We start from the raw sequence: 20,717 nt of genomic DNA on the forward strand, positions 1-20,717 counted from the left end.
GTCCAGACTAAACGTCTGGCTAAACAGATATGGCGAGCGAAGCAAGCCTGATGGCTAGTAATATGATATTCCCAGGATTGAAGTAGCAGTGCCCAATCAATTTTTCCGTGATAAATGCATTTAAATCTTCAACTTGATGTCAACCTAAAAAAGTCAACTCAACTTAATGCCAACCTGACAAAATTATCTATTCAGTTGCCAGTTAAAAACTGTTTCAAAGAGGTACTCTATCTAGATTATAGTTCTATAGTAGCATATGATATGGAAATTTCAATTATAATTAAGAGATTGGGAAAAGAAGAATATACATGCTAAAAGACGAACTTTAAACCCTTAAAAACAACCCTTAGAGTTGAAATATTGCCAAAAAATTTCTCAGTGCGCCTCTAAAGGGCCAACTGATCATACCTACCAAATTTGAACGTTTTTGGTTTGGTAGATTTTTAGTTCTGTGAGTGAGTGAGTGAGTCAGTCAGTCAGTCAGTGAGTGAGTGCCATTTCGTTTTTTCACATGTATATATATATATATATATATATATGTATATATATAGATAATGTTTCATGAGGCTAGGTTAGGTTTTTGCTTTCAAATTGCCATATGCTAGAAGGGGCTAGGGTCCAGGTAGAGTTATGTTTTTTGTTGTTTCAAAGGTGAAAGGATAGGTTAGGGGGTTGGGAGTTTGTTTTGAAATCCAAAGTATTGAATGTGAAAGGGTTAGGGGTTGGGTTTTTTTAAAGTTATATTTAATAATGTTTCATGAGGATAGGTTGGGTTTTTGCTTTAAAATTGCAATATGCTACAAAGGGCTCGGGTACAGGTAGAATTATGATTTTGGATATTTCAAAGGTGAAAAGATAGGTTAGGGGGTTAGGATTTTTCTTTGAAATTTCAATATGCTGGAAGGGATTACGGGTTTTATCAAGATTTATGTTTATTAATGTTTTAAATATGAAAGAGGAGGTTAGGGGGTTAGGTTTTGGCTTTGAAATGACAATATTCTGACTTAGTTGTAGTGTTTTTTGACATTAGTTGTATAACAACCGTTATATTTCATTAATTATATTATTGAAAAGTACTCTCTCTTTTATTCAATTAAATGATGATAATATGTTGAATATTAAATCGAATTTAATGATAAATCATCATTGGATAATAATATCCTCATCGAAATGGAATGACGGCTCCAGTTACTGTGCTCGGTAACCATCATCACAAAGAACGTTACATTCAAAGATCTGACTGAATGGAACGGGAAAAACCGTTACTAACGCATGCGGGATACGGTGCTGTCTGAGACCGAGAGTGGTTTGTGGTTCCCTGACTGGCAAAGGCAATGCTATTGTTCTGCTTGCTAGGGCAAATAAAACAAAATGCTAGTTTTTTAAACGAAATACGATTGCATCCATCGTCAGTTTGTAACATCCTCTCGCGCAACGTTGCACGCAAGGTCAACGTCACTTTGTTACTTCTCTCTTTTATTATGAATGTAGTCTGCATTCAATTCAACTTTCGTCTTCGTACTCACGAACAACCGGCTAAAGTGATGTGAACATTTTGTTTACTATAACCTCATTTCATAATAAATTATACAGTTAGCTCAACATAATCAGTAATAATTCATCTTTTATAATAGTTTACTGATATAATATAAATATCTTGACTGTTTTTTATCGTAATTAGTGCGGTGCTTCTTTTGTTATTTAGTTTCAAATCTTTCTTCCACAAACAATTTGATTTATCAGAATAACAGCAATGAATAATCTTATGATGAGTAAGTACAGTAGTATAAACTTCTTTGAATCTTTATCAATTTTTTAGATTTAAATGTATTTAAGATGTTTCTGTATTTAGATATGTATTTAGATCCTGAGATTGTATTTAGTACCTGAGATCTGTAAAAATGAGGGTGATGTGAGCAATTTGTTTACTACAACCTCATTTCATATTCATAATTTTATTATACAGTTAGCTCAACATCATCAGTAATAATTCATCTTCTATACTAGTTTATAGTTTCTATTATGATATAATAGAAATATCACATAAGCACCAGGCTTGTGCCAGGGTGATGAGAGATGAGGCACAAGAATTCCTAGACAGATCATATTGCCTTTTATATTTCAACCCTTATAAAAGGTATTGTATTTTTTCCAGCTTTGACAAAAATTTCTCTCCCTCCTGTTGAACCCCGGTTGAGAATGCTATTGAAGCCACCCAAAAGAACGACCAAGTTATGGATGATTTTTCTTTTATTTCCCGGTTGCTTACTTGTAGAAACTACTGTTTAAAAATAACAATATAAGATTATTTTTAAGATAGCTTAGATCCATTCTAATATGACATTAAATTCATTTAATAATAACTTGCGAAATAAAAGTGAAAGGAATGGAAAGCAATACGTTTTTCATATTATCTCTAATTCCTGATTCCGGCTATATTATCCTCTCGGGTACCATAGGGGAAAATCTATTGTAATAGGTAATAGTACAGCCACAGAGAAGTTCAATAATTTCAATTTCTCAGCTTCATATTGTCTTCAGTGCGGTATATGGCTTGATTATACTCATAAACAAGGCCGGTTTTATTTCTCAGAAATTTTATAGGTAGCTGTAGTAAAGTTGTATAGCTATAGTTTTCACTTTGGTAAGATAGCCTATAAACATTAAGCTATGGTTCATCTTCCCATTTTGATTTAAAAAGTAAAAACTGCACGATATCATTTTTTTTTTAGAGGAGAGGGAAGGTGATGTACTCCTGAACTCCAGACTTGTGCATTGGTACGGTAATGAGATGTATTATGATTAAGAAAGATCAGTGAATTAGGTTCACTGTTAGGTTGGTTCCAAACCAACTGTTTAGGTTGATACCAAACCCAATTTTCAGATTTTCCGCGCGACAACGGTGCCATTCGCTCCCCAAATTTAATATAAAATCAAAATTTATTACATCATCCACTTATGAACGAAAATAATACCTTATAGGCTAGGTCTATTTCGCTTAAGATAATTCATTGCAAGTACACTGGGCAATAAATTTCCACATTTCTCCATCGAATTCAACTTATGATACATGATTTTGAACCGCCTTGACGAGCCGAGAAGAATGAGCTGTAGTAGGTGGAGATCCGATCATTTAGTCAAAAGTTATCACATGAAATTTTGATCCTTGAGGTTTCCTAACTAGGAAATACTGAAATAATGTATCTAACGGGTGATTCGCATAGAACATGATCTTATGAACTTATATCATGCGAAATCTCAATGTGAGTACAATAAAATTAATGATGATTGTTGAAGCTAACCCAGGTCAAGATGGATGGATGTGGTTGACCAGGATGCGGCAATTGGATGTTTTCGAAAATACAAGGAGCATTGTTATCAAATGAACCTGGAAATCTATATGAGATAGACTTCCTAGTCTTAGGTTGTAGAGCACAAAATTACGCACAGAGGGATTTTGAATATCATACATTTAAATGGTGACAATCGGAAGATATTGTTCATTAAAATTCATCAAAATTTTACTCTTTTTTCGAAAAATTGTAACTCAGTACTCATTGAAGATAGGGAGCTCGAATGATTTCTTTTTATTCAAAATCTTATGATTTAAAAAAACACGAAAGTAATTTTCTGTCCGATGACTGGATTTGACGGTAATAGCTAAAAACTGGAAAATTAACTGAAAGTATAAGATTTTTGAGCCACACTGTATTTAGTACAATGAAATTATGCATGAAAAAAATAGTTTTTGGACTTCTCTTATGTATCCAAAAAATAGGCTATATTAAAAATCAGAACCAAAATAATATTGCAAGCCCTTTTTCATGTACTAAGTCTATATTCCACTAATAACAGTACCGGACATATTATTGTTCAACAAATTATATTATAGTACTAGCTTCGCTACGGGAATTTAAAGATACGATTATTTTTGTGAAACATTTATAATCTAAATTCTACCAAAATTGTTATAATCGTTTTTGAGATTAGGCCACAACTTGACATGAAAATTATTGAGTCAAATCATTTGAATAATTAATTGATGTGTTGGAACTGCTCTGTAGATTAGTAGTCCAATTGCAGAGAATTTTGTAGAATATTGGGCGCTTAAGAGTCGACCTCGAATTTATTCATTGTGATGTGCTACCAATTTATCCTAATAGGTTGGATAGCATTCACCTATAACCTAAGGAAAGTCATCGGTTCCTAATAAGCTAATATCTTAATATATCATGAATGGATCTAATGCTTATGAATAAGAGATTCAGTTCAGAGCAAATCAACTTATAATTTTCATAATACTTGTGCAATTTACAACAAAATTTACTGAACAAAACCATATGACACTTAAACATAGAATCTTACAATCTAAAATACTTATCTATGCATATTTGAATTCATTTGTTTGGCTACAGACTTCAAAATTATATGATACATTCAACACACATTGAGAAAATGATAAAATTATTCAGATCTCAAATAAAACATTTTAAACTTCACTTAAACAGAAAATTTTCAACAGGACAAAAACGATTCTATTTCAGCCAGCAGCCATTTTTTCTGAGGCAAACAATGACTTGCTTTCTCAAAGGACACACCTTAAAAACGTCATCAATGCCAACCTCCAAAATTATAAATTTGCAACTATTACAATTTATTATTCTCAATAAAACTTTATTTTTAAAGTTATTTGAAATTTAATTAACCTTTATATTGTTTAGAATTATCTGTTTATTCAGAAATATAACTTTGTTACAGTGATTCAGTGGAATGTTCAACACTAGTATATATGATAAATTCCCTATGAAAAGTTTAGTCCGTATATCAATTACACCAATATTTGCTATCAAGTTTTATTAATATTTTGAATATCAAATTGAAGATTCAATTCTAATTGAGAAAAAATGTATTATCGAGAAAAAATGTAATATTACAATTGGCAATTAATATTTCCCGTTGACAGTTATCAAATTAGCAGTGATCATGTTATTTCTGCTTTTGCTTGATGCAATTGAAGATTAAATTCCAAATTGAGTTAATTCGAAATTTTATGACTCCATGGATCTCTTGCTTATTCCAAATTAAGTTAATTTGGAATTTTATGACTCCATGGATCTCTTGTTTATTCTGAAAATTTTGGCATAGCATGACGCTCAATTTTCATTTCACTTATTCAAAAGTGTGGAAGCAGCCAATCCACTGATTCTGTCTTTCATGGAAGTCCATTCATACAAAAAAGTCTATTCATAATAGTTAGTATAACATTTATTGTGGCTGATTCCTCATGTCCTAAACTCTATTATCATAAATATTAAAGTGGGATGAATTTGCATAAATCTGAATAGAGTTTATTCAATCACTTTGATTATTGACTACCATTATATGCTTTCTATCTTTGATCTCAGCTTGAAACCAAAAGCTTAGGGATGAAAATTTGGATGTAAACTAACATATGACTCAATTTAATTTCTATCTAAAATATCAGGGCACTGAGCTTCGCTTGTTGTTTATTTATCAATAAACAGAACACAATTATTTAAAATGATTGGGGAAGGACTAACAGGCACAGCCCAAAACTGTTTCTTACCCGAATTTTGATTTATACACTATAGTCCAAAAAGTAGGTTATGTTCCATACACTTGAATTCAGATCCAATTTTAATCCAATCATTTGAAAACAGAAAAGTTCTGATTTAGATTGTTTACAAACCAAATTGAATAACTAAAAACACTCACTAATCACTTAAAACTGTAAAATAATGATTTACTTTGAAAATTATGATATACTCTACTTTAGAATGATATACCATGTCATGTCAACAAATCAGATTATTTTGATCAAGTCGATTAAAATTTCTAGATTCAACAGCTGGACATAATTCTATCTCTCTCCTACACAGGCACTCGCATCTTCTGTTATCGACAGACAATGAAATTATCATCTGTTTTTCCAAGAATGAATAATTATTATCCTTTTCATGTCCTTCAGCGAGTTTCCCAGGGATGAGACCTTGTGCAATGTATCATAAACCTACTATATTCCAAATTTCGTGAAAATCGTTAGAGCTGTTTTCGAGATCCATTGGACATACATAACCATATAAGCATATACAGAAATTGCTCGCTTAATATAATAGGATTGACAACTTCAGTATTGTGATCTATCAATATCAATAGGTTTTGTCTTGTGTCATTTAATGACATCATGAAAGGAAATAGGAGCAGCTGATGGAATATTATGTTTTTTTTTCGATTTAGTTTTTAGCTGATATTGAAACATGAAAATATCAGGCCCAGTAGCACAAAAGCCTGTTCAATTTCAATCGGGATTGAATTTCATGAGAATTAATCAGAGCAGGGTTTTTTTCAATAGGAGGCTTCTCTCATTGGTTCTAGTGGTATTTAGTCCAGATAATGAATTAACAGACAGTGCAACTGGCTCTCTCAAGGCCATGGCTGCATACAAACATAGAGCAACAGAGGAAGCAATAGGCCTACAACAGAAGCTGAAGAAATGTGTCGCATTTCTATTACCTCACAATAAACATCACATTCAACTACCATATGTTTGGAGAGATCGATTTTAAATTTCTTTTTCTATAATCCGGTCACTTTCTAAATCTATTCTTCCAGATGTTTCATGAATACTGTAATGTTTTAAATTAATTAGGTCGCCAAATTTGTTGACTCAACTACAGCTATTGTAATATTTTTCATTTGCACACACTCTCTTACGTTTTCAACAGATTATGGAAACTTTTTTCTGATCAGCTGCTACTTGAGGGACCAAAAATCCTCTCTCAAGGAACTTCAGCGAATTTTCCCAGAGTTGAGACCTGTTCCAAAATAATGTTTTTTGTCGCAAACCCACTATATTCCTGATTTAATAAGAATCGTTAGAGCCGTTTCGAGATCCATCTGACATACATATATATCCACAAACACACATATACAAACAGAAATTGCTTTCTTAGTATAAATGACTTTAATGATTATGATTTCATTCAATGAGAGCTTATTTCACATAATAATAACATCTGGCATCAAAAGCAAAAATGTCAAACATGATTGGAATTGAAATACCGGGTGATTACAAATGAAATAGACAACTTCAATAGCTGGTACAAAATTAAACTGGTGTATTTCAACATAGTAAGTGATATAGGTTTGTAGGGAATTTCTTAAAGTTTATGTTGGTAGAATTGTTTCTGGCTATTGTTGGCTGCTCCGTGTTACAACAGTCAGTTTAGTTTAGCAATATGGCCGCTACTCAAGTGGAGAAAGCTTATTGTGTTCTTGAATTAGCCTAAACAAACTCTGTTACTGTTGTGCAGCGTCATTTCAGAACAAAATACGGTAAACCACCACCAACAAGGCAATCAATTTATGACTGGTATGAACGTTTTGAAAGCAGTGGATGTGTGTTAAGAAGAAGAGTACTGGAAGACCTTCTGTTACAGAAGGAAAATTGATAGTGTTCGTGATGTTTTTGTACGAAGTCCAGGAAAATCGACTATATCAGCGAGTTTAGAATTGCATATTTCTCAACCTACTGTGTGGAAAATTCTGCGGAAACGTTTGAAAATGACACCTTATAAATTGCAGTTAGTACAAAGTTTAAATGACAATGATAAAGTTGTACGTAAAAATTTTTGTCAAGAGATGCAACATTGTTTTGAAAATGACGACACATTGTTTAATCGCCTAATTTTCAGTGATGAATGCACTTTTCACATTAGTGGAAAAGTTAACAGACATAATGTACGAGTATGGGGAACAGAAAACCCAAGAGAGACTGTACAGCATATACGCGATTCTCCTAAAGTGAACGTGTTTTTTTGCTTTATCTTGTGAAAAGGTTTACGGGCGTTTCTTCTTCCAAGAACCATCAGTAACCGGAAGAATTTATCTGGACATGTTAACCGAATGGTTAATGCCTCAACTCCATGAAGATAGTTGTAACTTCATTTTTGTACAAGATGGAGCTCCGCCTCACTGGTACTCAGACGTCAGAGGGTATCTGGATGAACATCTTCCTAGACGATGGATCGGCCGTGCAAGTGAGGAAAACGTTGTGTTTCAGCCGTGGCCACCTCGTAGTCCGGACCTAACGCCCTGCGACTTTTTCTTGTGGGGCTATGTAAAAGACAGAGTTTTCGTACCACCGCTTCCTGTTGATATCGATTATCTTAAACAAAGAATCACAAATGCTCTTGCTACAGTTAACCGTGAGATGCTTAGTCGTGTGTGGTCAGAATTTGACTACCGTGTTGATATCTGTCGTGTTGCAAATGGTGCACACATTGAACATCTGTAAATTTTCAATAAAAACTTCAAGAATTCTTCTATGTAATCATGTAAGTAATGATCTAGACTTTTAAATAATATTGAATGAAAAAGACTAAGAAATTGTCAAAAAACCACTGATTTATTGATAATTAGAAAGACCGGTTTCGGTTATTACACCATTGTCAATCTCTGATAAACTAAAACTAAATACAAGAGCAGCAGAATTTATACTAGTAGGCGAGTACTGCTATTGGTCGAGGGCATGAACGCCTGCCATTGGCCTAGCTAGACAGTCTCCTCCCCCTCAACGGTGTGACAAAATGGCGGCTTAAGCAACAGAATCGCCATGATAATAAAAATTACTTTATAGTACAAAATAAGAACCAACAACATCAAGATCTCAACAACACAAAAAGTTTTAAATAATAAATTCTCTACAAGCTATTCAAACTGTCTATTTCATTTGTAATCACCCGGTAGTAGCGATCATCAACATTATTATCTTCATCTGATCTAAAGTAACCAAATTATAGTAAGATTCACATCAATGTGTCAGCATTGTTTGAATGGGGAGCATTGATGCTATTAATGAGGAATGCTGACAGTCAACGAACTATTATGCATATTCTCTTATATTTCTAGAACAAACAATCAATGTTTGGGAATAATTGATTCATGGGTAAAGCGCCTTACTTCTGTGGAAGATATCTTTACATTGGGAAAAGCAACAACAGCTATTTGGCCGTACTAATAAATAACCCCTTTCTTTCGCCCAAGTAATATCTTGGCCGAATTTCCTCATTCTTTGCAAATAGATTCCACAACAGACACTTTTGAAGTTTCAAAAATACCCTCCATATATCATACTGAATTATTAAAATTTAATCGAAACTGTTTAAGCAGTTTTCGTGATGTCGGATATACAAACAAAATTAGTCTTGATAGAATAGGATGAATTGATTGAAGCAACTCCAGTCATAAAAGTTTGTTTTATGAAATATAAAAATTATCTATACTCCAAGGTATAGCTCCAATTGAAGCAGTAGTGCCCAATCAATTTGTTCTCGATAAATCCATTTTAATTAGTTCTTCAACTTGGTGCCAACCTAATGAAGTCATCTCAACTTAATGCTAACCTGACAAAATTATTAATTTAGTTGCCAGTAGTCAACAATTGTTTTGAAGAGGTACTCTCTCTAGATTATAGTTCTATAGTAATTATAATTGGGAGAGAAGATTAATTATAAGAGATTGGGAGAAGAAGAATATACATGCTAAGAGACGAACTTTACACCCTTAAAAATCACCCTTAGAGTTGAAATATCGCCAAAAGATTTCTTAGTGAGCACCTAGGACGTATGAGGAAGCTATATTCCAAGTTTTGTTGCAGTTCATCCTGTAGTTTTCCAGAAATCGTGATCAGTGAGATAAGAATTTTATAAGTATAGATAACGTTAGTAATAATTCGCCCTTCACTTTCCACAAGTCTGTTATATTATATTATTCTTATTCTTAAGTATCAAATTTTGAGAGTTTCATCATAGACTTCATAAAGTAACTATATTGAATAGTTAATCTAATAATAGTGTAAACTCGAATATCTAAATATTGCTCAGTAACTATTTTGTTTAAAATTCTTAATAAATTACATTCTTGAATCGAATTATAATGCATTGAAAAAAATTAGAGAAATGAGCTATTTTAGATATTTTAATTCGTCAAGCTAGGTTTACACTATGTAGCAGAGCTACATGTAGCTCAGCTACATAGCTCTGCTACAAGTTCAAAAAGTGACACTGGAGATCTGCTATAATATAGCCCGACTATATAGCAGAAAATGAGCTATCCAAAATTTTTGGTAAACATCAAAGAGAATCTGAGCTATATGTAGCTCTGCTACATGTCAATTTTTGTTTATAGCAGAGCTAGATGTAGCTGCTCTGTCCTTGAAGGAAGGCTGCCGCAGCTGTTTACTGCTGATTGCAGTTGTTTAGTGCCTAGTCTGGGAAGAAGAAAAATAAGATATTAGACAATTTTGTCTCTATTCCAGTCAAATTCACTCTCCATCATTGCACAATAATATATAAAACAAAAATAAATGCTCGCAATGCACAGTAACCTACTAGCACTCTGACAACAAATGAGTACAGTATACCTGGTGTAAACCCAGCAGCCACTAAACAGCTGCGGCAGCCTTCCTTCAAGGACAAAGCAGCTACATCTAGCTCTACTATAAACAAGAATTTACATGTAGGCCTATGGTTAGGTCCACGTTATAATGACAGTATTTGATCAACTTTGGTTTTGCTATCCTTGTCTATTATTCGACAAAGCCGGTGGTACTATCCTTTTCTAGGTCCACAACGATGCCAATTATGTTTTTTACAGTGTAGAAATATAATTATTTAATGCAGAGAATCGGCATCGCTATTCTTCTATATTTATTCACTGCCATTATAACGTGGACCTCACTATAGCAGAGCTTACATCTAGCAGAGCTATATAGCTCTCCAGCTACATATACATACGTAGAGTAAACGTAGCTTTACAACTCGCATTTGTCACGTTCCAATTCAGAGTCACGAATCTCACTTTAACCCATTCAACTTATTATATTTATATTTTAATAATAGAAATAGCCTACTCCATTATATCTGAACTACTATTTTATGTTGTAGGCTTCTTAGGTCTACATATTTTCATAGGTTTTTATTCTGCTATTTGATATTATCTGTTATCCCAGGCAATATTTTTGTACAGGAAACAGTTTTCGGCTATCATGCCTGTTGCTTCGAAAGTTGTATTGCTTTTTTCAAAAATTAAAATAAATAGATGAACCTATCATTGATCAATTTTCGTATTTGTAAAAAGTTGAAGAGAGAGTGATCCAAACAATTTAGTATGAGATGTTTATTTCGACTATGAAACAACTGTACAAATACACTTACAACAATGTTTTATATACTAGCATTGTGTATGTCATAAATAATAATATTATAGGGAACTACTCCATTACGAACTGTGAAGATCTTTTTTTAGTTTTATTGACTTCTAGCCATTATCAACTGTTTTTTTTTCGAGTGAATATGCATCAAATATCCATAATTCCATTGCTTGTCTGTTATGATTTTATATCAAACTGAAAATTGAAACTCCATCCAATTTATTTAATTGACAGTCACCGAATTGGAAGGGGGCGTTGAATTGCAATTTTGGTTGGGCTACAAAGTTATAATGAATTAAATGAGGGGAACTAATGTAATTAAACTACTGTGGCTGATATGAGTTTCACTATTCTTTTCAAAATCTCTCCGCAAAATTAGACCTAGACTCGCGAGACAATCAAATCAAGGCCGACAAAAATGCTATTTTATTAACATCTCAAAAAAGGCTGTTTTCAAGGTTCCTACTCTGATCATTTTCATCTCATATCCTCTGTATGTTTTAATTATTGAGATTTTCTTTTTAGGTATTTTACTGTTGTAACTGATATAGTTGAGCCTAGTAGTAAATGATCTATACTTGTTCCTGATACTGATGAATATAGTTACTCGTAAATTAAGTGCAGATATTGTAGCCTATTATTATGCTTGACAAAAAGGAATTTCAAAGAAACTTTCAAATTAGTATTAGGTAGTTCATTTCTACTAACATTCTGTCGATTCGACCATTTTTTACTTATTTAAACTGAGGTACTGTACAAGAAGGTATATTATTATTAAAGAAACCTTCAAGTGTCACTATCCTCAACTAGACAAAAATCCAATGTCATTAGTCATTACTGTATTCTGTTTTTAGCCATTCACAGTCACGGATCTCTCTCAATATCATCATTAGTCTACCTCATTAAAACTCATTTATTCTTCTCAATTGATGTAATTACAGTAATATATTTTCACATAACAATGTGTTGTTTTAAAAAGGTCCAAATAACTTTAATTGAAATATCTAGATAGTTCTCATTTTCTCAAACCAATAAAAAGGTGAATTTATTGCATAATAGAGTTCTGACTTTATTGTTAAATACCTATTTATGAATACGCGCTAATGTCAGTAACAGACCTTCAATATGGAAGTACAATGCAGAATTGAAACAATAAACACAATGGGCCATATGAATAAAGTTGAGCATTTGCTTATACTTCTAAAATATGGAGCATATGCTTCATTCTCTATGAATAAGCGTGAACAAAACCTTTTGTTGATCATTTGCTCAAAATTAAAATAAAACCTCATGCTCAAAATACATTAGAATTGATTTTTTTATTGAATCTTACTCATTTTTGAAAAATCATAACTCATTACTCATCGGAGATAGAGAGTTTCGAATGATATAATTCTATTCAGAATTTTATAATCTAAAAGAAAGGCGAGAACAAATATTTCTGTCCGATCGCTGGATTTGGCGAAAATATCTGAAAACTGGAAAATTAACAAAAAATATGAGGTTTTTGGGTCACCCTGCACAAGGAAATTTTGCATGAATAATTTGGTTCTGGACTTCTCTCATGTATCCAAATGATACATAAAAAAATTAGAACAATATAAATTGCAAGCACACCCCCTTTTTTATGTCTATATTGACTGGACTACTGGTATAGTTTCCTCTTACACGAATTAATTGAGCAATTTTACTATGAGCAAAAGGTGAAAAGCTGCTCCAGACTAGACTCACCTTTTTTTTAAGCATTTGCTTCAAAAGTTGAGCAAATTGTTTATTCACACAATTTTGAACATGAGGTTTTATTTTAATTTTGAGCAAATGATCAACAAAAGGTTTTGTTCACGCTTATTCATAGAGAATGAAGCATATGCTCCATATTTTAGAAGTATAAGCAAATGCTCAACTTTATTCATATGGCCCATTGTGTTTATTGTTTCAATTCTGCATTGTACTTCCATATTGAAGGTCTGTTACTGACATTAGCGCGTATTCATAAATAGGTATTTAACAATAAAGTCAGAACTCTATTATGCAATAAATTCACCTTTTTATTGGTTTGAGAAAATGAGAACTATCTAGATATTTCAATTAAAGTTATTTGGACCTTTTTAAAACAACACATTGTTATGTGAAAATATATTACTGTAATTACATCAATTGAGAAGAATAAATGAGTTTTAATGAGGTAGACTAATGATGATATTGAGAGAGATCCGTGACTGTGAATGGCTAAAAACAGAATACAGTAATGACTAATGACATTGGATTTTTGTCTAGTTGAGGATAGTGACACTTGAAGGTTTCTTTAATAATAAATTGTTATACCCAATTGTCATGCTCAAAATTGTGTGAATAAACAATTTGCTCAACTTTTGAAGCAAATGCTTAAAAAAAATGTGAGTCTAGTCTGGAGCAGCTTTTCACCTTTTGCTCATAGTAAAATTGCTCAATTAATTCGTGTAAGAGGAAACTATACCAGTAGTCCAGTCAATATAGACATAAAAAAGGGGGTGTGCTTGCAATTTATATTGTTCTAATTTTTTTATGTATCATTTGGATACATGAGAGAAGTCCAGAACCAAATTATTCATGCAAAATTTCCTTGTGCAGGGTGACCCAAAAACCTCATAATTTTTGTTAATTTTCCAGTTTTCAGATATTTTCGCCAAATCCAGCGATCGGACAGAAATATTTGTTCTTGCCTTTCTTTTAGATTATAAAATTCTGAATAGAATTATATCATTCGAAACTCTCTATCTCCGATGAGTAATGAGTTATGATTTTTCAAAAATGAGTAAGATTCAATAAAAAAATCAATTCTAATGTATTTTACTTTTTGTGTAGTTGAGAAGTTGATATTGTGGTAATTATTCATATTGAATGAAAAAGACTAAGAAATTGTCAAAAACCACAGATTTATTGATACTTAGAAAGACCGGTTTCGGTTATTACACCATTGTCAATCTCTGATAAACTAAAACTAAATACAAGAGCAGCAGAATTTATACTAGTAGGCGAGTACTGCTATTGGTCAAGGGCATGAACGCCTGCCATTGGCCCAGCTAGACAGTCTCCTCCCACTCAACGGTGTGACAAAATGGTGGCCTAAGCAACAGAATTGCCACAACAAGTGTGAAAGATAATAAAACAAATAGGTAAATGGAAAAACTATTGACTAATGCATGCTTACAATTTTATGATAAAACTAAATTTGTAGTGTTGTATTGGTTGAAATGAATCTGGTAATTTAAACTATACTGGGAATTTTCCTTAGTTACTCTTGTTATTTCTAAAGCCTCTAGAATATTCAAAGATCTGCCTTTGTTATTAACATGCAGAAACTCAACATTCTCCTTATCTGTGAACTTGTGATTATTTGTTATCAAATGTTTTGCAAAGTTAGATTCCCCATTTTGTTTATTCCAATCTCTGATGTGTTCTTTAATTATACTTTTAAAACTTTTACCAGTTTGACCCACATAACAAGCATTACAATCACCACATTTAAGTTTGTACACCCCACTTTCATCCCAAATATCAATTTTGTATTTACTCCAGCTAAATAGACTATTTAAAATCGGTTTGGTCATGAAATCCATTTCTCTTCAATTTCCTACCTATCTTATCAGATACAAGGCCTAAATATGGGATTGTTATCCAAGTCTTCTCCTCACAGTTTGAGCCTACAAAGCTAGACTTGATTAAAATTTGTCTATTAATTTTACTCAATAATCTGTCCACCATACTTTCTTCATACCCATTTGTGACAGCTATCTGTTTAATTTTAGTGATCTCAATATCAAAATCATGATGCATGGCGAAATTGGTTCTGGACTTCTCTTATGTATCCAAATAAAATATTAAAAAATCAAAAGTACAATATAAATTGCAAACACCAATGTATATTATAGTGACTGGACTACAGATACGATCACAACCAATAGTTGAGAACTATAAAACTCTTTTTAGATTCAACCATGATAATATCACCATTATTCATACAAAAGAATAAATACAAAAGATACCTATCCGATATAAAGATAGACATCACAGAATAGGAAATAGGCATTTAAGAAGATGAGAGTGTAGTGGAGACGATTATAAGAAGGCTATTGAGATTACAAGATGATTGACCGAGTGAAGTGAGGTCTAAGATTCAAGTCGACGGTTTTGCATTTTTCTTTATGTTTATATGTTTTTGGGTCGCCGCCAACCTGTCTCCCCTACAACTAGTCTCCTCGCTATTTTGATCACAGGCGTCAGTAAATCCCTGGCAAAATGATTGATTGATTACCGAATTTGAACGTATTATGTCAATTTGATTTAAAAATAAATTTTTTTTAATTTAGTCACCAGAACAACTGTTTCGAAGAGGTACTCTCTCTAGATTATAGTTCTATATTAACATATGGTATGGACATTTTTCAATTATAATTTTAAGATATTGGAATAAGAAGAATATACATGCTAAAAGACGAACTTTAAACCCTTAAAAACCACCCTTAGATTTAAAATATCGCCAAAAGATTTCTTAGTGCGCCTCTAAAGAGCCAACTGAACATACTTACCAAATTTGAACGTTTTTGGTCCGATAGATTTTTAGTTCTGCGAGTGAGTGAGTGAGTGCCATCTCGCTTTTATAGATACACAAAAGTCGGCATTTGCTGAACACTTGATAGATTCAGGCCATAATTATACAGATATAAATTCCAAAATGAAAATACTATATTATGGTAATAAAAGTGGAAAACTGAATGTTTAAAGAAGAATTTCATATTTATAAAGCGGCAAAATTAAACAGATATAATAATAAACTTAATCCAATTAGACACCAATAACCCCATTTTTGGTAGAATCATGCGAATTTAAATCCACAATATTATTTATATTTCTAGTTCATAAAATCATATGAATAAACTAACATATGATCAAAATAAGAATTTTCCAGTAGTATTATTCATTTACTTCATATCACTTAAAAATGGCATCAATGTCCGAAACATGTTGTGTTTAAATAATTCATAAAGGGTACTGAGATTTTTATTTTTCTTTCTATTCTCCTTATGACAGTTTTCCTCATATAATATTTTATTCTAATTCAAATTACTAGGATATTATTGAATTGATTTGTATAAGAAGTATTCATCCAGTTAGGTGTATACTCATTGACAAAAATATACAAGAATATACAAAACTAGCCGTCAGGCTCGCTTCGCTCGCCATATCCGTCTAGCCAGGGGGCTCCGCCCCCTGGACCCCCGACTGGATCGTCCAAGAATGAGATCAGCAGGCTCGCTTCGCTCGCCTGCATTTTTCATTTGAACATTTTTATCATATGTTAGGACGATTCAGTCGGGGGTCCAGACTAAACGTCTGGCTAAACGTATATGGCGAGCGAAGCGAGCCTGACTGCTAGTAATATAATATTCCCAGGATTGAAGTAGCAGTGCCCAATCAATTTTTCCGCGATAAATGCATTTAAATCTTCAACTTGGTGCCAACCTAACAAAGTCAACTCAACTTAATGCCAACCTGACAAAATTATTAATTTAGTTGCCAGTTAACAACTGTTTCGAAGAGGTACTCTATCTAGATTATAGTTCTATAGTAACATATGATATGGAAATTTCAATTTTAATTAAGAGATTGGGAGAAGAAGAATATACATGCTAAAAGACGAACTTTAAACCCTTAAAAACAACCCTTAGAGTTAAAATATTGCCAAAAGATTTCTTAGTGCGCCTCTAAAGGGCCAACTGAACATACCTACCAAATTTGAACGTTTTTGGTCCGGTAGATTTTTAGTTATGCGAGTGAGTGAGTGAGTGAGTCAGTCAGTCAGTCAGTCAGTGAGTACAATTTCGCTTTTATATATATAGTTAAATATTAATCATTCAAGAACTGTATCATATAAGATATATGTAATTGAATACAGGTATGAAGAAACTCGTCAAAAATAAAATCCCACCTCAGAAAAGCTAAAATATCATTGAATAATCAATTTTTTTAAAGGGAACTCAAAAATCAGTTGAATGTACAGGTCGGAAGGCTAGAAGTTATTTAACTATGATTATAAAATAACATCAATTTGGAGAAGTTTTTATAACTTTGTTAGTTTTGAACAGATTGATTTGATACTTCATGGGTGTGTTAATAGTATGAAACTATGAAGAGAATCGTTCATCATTTTTTTGTAGAATTTTCCTACGTCCCCTTCTCCCTGCTAAACCGAAAATCCATTATGGTAGTTATGATGCTATATGCGAGAGCATTCAAAAGTCGCGCTTTTGAGTATACAAATAGTGTTGTTCCGCGGGCGATTTTATCCAATCCTGTTCCTTGCCGCGAAGCACAGAGGAAGCTCAGAATAGTGTCAATCACATTAGTCAAAATCATGGATCCCCTCTACAACTAGTGAATAATCACTTTAGTAGTGATTTTTGAGCAGTGTTATCGCCTGATGAGTAATCGCAAGACAATACAGTTGACCTGTGCAGACGTCACAAAACAAGAGTTTATTGTTAGAGAAAACCTGATTTCTGTAACACCCTTCAAAATTTCCAAAAGACGACCCTCCCTTTCTTGGATCCGTCCCTTTGTCTTGGAAATGTTTCTTCAAGGATGCCGATTCTATTATCATGATATTGATAAATTCCTAAAACTTTTTATTGTTTCAATGAACATGAGAGCCTAGTAAATACGATCTATACAATCTTCAAACATTTAAGTCAATCTTAGGGCTGGTGTGAAGTTGGTTGACAGTAATAATTCTAACTCTCAAGTCTAAAACCTAGAAATCTGAACAAACGTCACATTTGCCAAAATAAGCCTAAACTAACGCTAAACTAATTATGTATATTACAGTATTTTCAACAATTTTTAGCAAAAATTGTCGGCTGGTGTGAAGTTGGCTGGGAGTAATTGTAACTACAAAATCTATTATCTAGAAGCCTCAACAATCGTCAAAACAAGCCTAAATTTGCCAAAACAAACCTGAACCAACAATTATTAGCAATTTTATTTGATCGGCTGTTATCATTTCGGCCTACTTCACAGACGTACTATACAGTACTACTTGTTTTTACACTTTGATGGCGAATGTTACACAATCTTCACCATGAAGCTCAATTCCTCATTGATTTTGAATACTTTATATTAAACAGAGATTAATTTCCAAAAACAGGAGTACCGCATGCAGCTTCACCGAACCGAGAGGTGTGGAGGTTGGCTATTATAGCCCTCAGGTGGATGGTGTTCAGGGCAGGGTATCCTTCCCCGCAAATCTATATATCAATTTATATATGTATATATATATATATATAGTATATATATACTATATATAATATTATATATTATATATATATATATATTATATATATATATATAGAAAAGTTTCTGAAGGACAGATCTTTAAACAATGAGCATTGCCTTATATTTTATATAATACTATCTTTAATAGAGTTATATTTTTTTATTCATTATCACAATTGTTGGCGGTTCAATCAGAATTTCTTGACAGAATTTCATTTACATTTAAGCAAAGTTAGTAGTAACATTTTAGCAAAGAGTGTAGTTGATTCATGTAGTTAACCCTATCTTTCGAGTAATAAATTTACAAAAAAATCAATGTTGTACAGTTGACTTGAGTAAGTAGATAAATATATATTAGAAAATATTCATCAATAATTTCTTTTGATGCTGTAAACTGCTTCTGACTGTAGTGATAAAAAATTCAGGAGAAAAATCTTATTCAAAAATACTCCTTGGTCGAAGGAACTTTTCATCATCCTCATTACAGGAGATATTTATTTATGCCTAACTGTACAAATGCGATATAAGCAATCACTACACATTCCAGGATCTAATCAGAAGAATTAAAAATCATCATGAAAAGGCATTAATATGGTAGTACACCACGTTTCTGGAAACCAAACTGGTGACTGGAGTTTATAGGCAACACAAAAATAAAAATACTCCATTGTTCTATTGTCTCGGCTGCTTGGCTGAGCCTGGCTGGAGGGATACGCGCCACCTTAGTCCTCCGACACACCCAGAACCTGACAGGAGTGGACAGCGACTATCTCATCCATCGACACCGTACGCCAGCGACAGGGAAAGACTGTTTTGAAAGAGTCTCGAATTGGCGTGTGCGTTAGGCGCCAAAACCGGACACTTTTACATCCGTACAGAAACGACAAAGTCAGACACATCAAATCTCTGACACTTCAAAAACAAGACAGTCAGGTTATACTTCTTGGACGGACTGTACTACGCAGAGCTGACTGGTTTTCAAACAATGGTATTGTTCTGATGAATCCCCACATGTAGGCTATTCTTAACAAGACCATTGACAATTTATTTCTGAAACCTATCACTCTTTTCTATCCCTCTTCGTAGTAATATCAGTCGATGACTTATCTTGTAACTGTATAATTCCTATTTATCAGTCCTATATATATTTTATAAGTCCTATATATCATTCCTATTTTGTGCAGTTGTCTCTCTTTTCTGCAGTTATTTGGAGCTTAAATAATAGAACTATTAGTAAATTTCTTGACACAAAACAAAAATAACTTCACTTAATAGGTCAATTGTCAAGATTAGTGAGTACACTGAAACTTCTCTATAATTCGTAGTTTTGTCATCAAAGACACTGTAATTAGTATTCCCATAAAGATAAATACACTAATATGCCATAGTAACTGATAACTCCAGTAATGAGTTCATCGAAAATTATGCTACAGTAACTAATAACTCCAGTGATGAGGAGACCGAAAATCACATCAACTGATGAAGTGAATTGGAAAAAAGGGTGTTGTGATTTATCATTAGTAAGCTGGAATATTAATTGCATGCAATTACCACAATTTACCCATTTATTCATAACAGCTAATGCTGATTGTTAATTATTTACCCATACGGAGTGAACTTTAAAGTTCTATGGATTCACATATAATAATATAACTAGAGACACCCTTGGTTGAAGAACTCGCTCTTGAACAGTTGTATTGATCTCTGAAATCTTTGACAAGTATGTCAAATTAATATTTAACAATATTTTCTAATATTCATTCATAGAGGCTATATTATGAATTAATTATGGGCAAAGATGGGATCAGTATCAATGATATAATTTTCTCGTATTTTGTTTTATCAGCCTCGATATTGCAGAGCTTGATATATAATTCGTCACCCTCCAAAATTCGTATTAAATGCTTGGTCCCGTAAGCTACAAATTATATAGGTTCTACTGTGTTGAATGTAGTCTAGGCCTACTGGAGGGTTAATTACTCGAACATTGAGAATTTTGAATATAATAAAATTATTCAGTATTGTTTTTCATTTTGAATGTCATTTTCAATACTGGAAGATATACAGTTATCATTTCCCAAAATAGCGGGAAAATGTTATTTTTTCATGATAATATTTTGATGATTGATTTTTCTACGTTTCAACGACGGGATTTGCTTTTGTCTGTATATGT

The 20,717-nt window shown here is 32.8% G+C and overlaps 1 protein-coding gene across 1 annotated transcript in view; it reads left to right on the forward strand.

The window, feature by feature from the left end:
* Window positions 1-1,343: 1,343 nt before the first annotated feature.
* Window positions 1,344-20,717, forward strand: part of LOC111055612 (ATP-binding cassette sub-family G member 4) — an 85,575-nt gene continuing 66,201 nt past the window's right edge. The window contains exon 1 of the mRNA XM_039428197.1: window positions 1,344-1,772. The gene's annotated coding sequence lies outside the window, so the exon portion shown is untranslated. The remainder of the gene's footprint in view (window positions 1,773-20,717) is intronic.

This window comes from Nilaparvata lugens, chromosome 5, assembly GCF_014356525.2.
Source record: "Nilaparvata lugens isolate BPH chromosome 5, ASM1435652v1, whole genome shotgun sequence".
Lineage (NCBI taxonomy): Eukaryota > Metazoa > Arthropoda > Insecta > Hemiptera > Delphacidae > Nilaparvata > Nilaparvata lugens.